The 1,439-nt window shown below is 53.9% G+C and overlaps 1 non-coding gene across 1 annotated transcript; it reads left to right on the forward strand.

Annotated features, from left to right (window-relative positions):
• Positions 1–1,075: 1,075 nt before the first annotated feature.
• TRNAS-GGA (transfer RNA serine (anticodon GGA)) lies at positions 1,076–1,150 on the forward strand. The gene has a single exon. It is a non-coding gene; the product is annotated as a tRNA-Ser (tRNA).
• Positions 1,151–1,439: the final 289 nt, after the last annotated feature.

A 1,439-nucleotide genomic window follows, 5' to 3' on the forward strand; every position in this document is an offset into this window, starting at 1 on the left:
CTACGACGTTGAGCCGCAAAGCCCATCTGCACTAAAGAGGGGCAGAGGCCTTGTTGCTCACCAGCAACGTGTGAACCCCTTGCTCCTCCTGCCAAGTGACCAAGTTAAACCTACCTCCCTAACTGCCACACCGCTGCTCACAGTACAAGGTAGGCCAAAAACACCTCACCAGCAGCCAATCAGGTGAGAGTGAAAAAATTCCTACCTGGCCCCCAATAAGACGGCAGGTCAAAATCTGTACTACTGCAGGGTGGGTGGGTGGGCCGAGAGCCTTCAAATGACTGCATAGGATGGGCGGGGTAGAGGCTATATATAGCCCCTACGCCCCGCCCTCCTGAAGCTGCTGGATGCCCGGGGAAGCTCCACGCGGCCTCACAGCCTTCCGAGGATGCAAAAGCCGGCCCCGCGGCGCGTAGCCGCTTTCGCGGCCTGGCCGGGGCCGAATTACGGTATTTGTGCGTGGCTGCAGAGTGGGTGGAAGTGGCCTCTAAGCTGGTTTGCCAGTCTAAAGGTGCCACCTGGAGATCTCCAGGTATCAGAATTGATCTCCAGACAATCGGTTCCCTGGGAGAAAATGGCTGCTGAGAGCCAGTTTGGTGTAGTGTATAAGTGTGCGGACTCTTATCTGGGAGAACCGGGTTCGATTCCCCGCTCCTCCACTTGCGCCTGCTGGAATAGCCTTGGGTCAGTCATAGCTCTGGCAGGGCTGTCCTTGAAAGGACAGCTGCTGTAAGAGCTCTCTCAGCTCCGCCCACCTCACAGGGCGTCTGTTGTGGGGAAGCAAGGTAAAGGAGATTGTAAGTTGCTCTGAGACTCTGATTCAGAGAGAACGGCGGGATATAAATCTGTGATCTTCTTCTTTTCTCTTTGCTCAATCTCGGGCTGTGCTAAAAGGCTGCATGTAAACATTTTCTTTTAAATGAATATTTTAAACTATTGATGTGAGCAGCAGTTCTTTGTACTACATAGACCCCCACAGTGCTTCAGACATGCTATTCTAAAATGGAAGTCCTGTGTGTGGGGCGGAGAGGCAAGCAATTGGCAACCTGCTATGCCCCCAGGGGCACACCGTCGGGGAGGGATGGTGGCTCAGTGGTAGAGCATCTGCTTGGAAAGCAGAAGGTCCCAGGTTCAATCCCTGGCATCTCCAAAAAAGGGTCCAGGCAAATAGGTGTGAAAAACCTCAGCTTGAGACCCTGGAGAGCCGCTGCCAGTCTGAGTAAAGACTGACTTTGATGGACCCAGGGTCTGATTCAGTATAAGGCAGCTTCATATGTTCATGTTCATATGTTCACAAAGCAGATTACCCCCTTGGTAGGCAGTAGGGGTGCCAAATTCACATGGGGGGTGGGGGAACTCCTGGTCTGGTGGGCCCCAACCTGCCAGTTGGAAGGAGCTGGCTAGGGGAATCCGCACCTCCCGAAGAGTTCTAGCGAGCG

The sequence above is a fragment of the Heteronotia binoei genome, chromosome 4, assembly GCF_032191835.1.
Source record: "Heteronotia binoei isolate CCM8104 ecotype False Entrance Well chromosome 4, APGP_CSIRO_Hbin_v1, whole genome shotgun sequence".
NCBI lineage: Eukaryota > Metazoa > Chordata > Lepidosauria > Squamata > Gekkonidae > Heteronotia > Heteronotia binoei.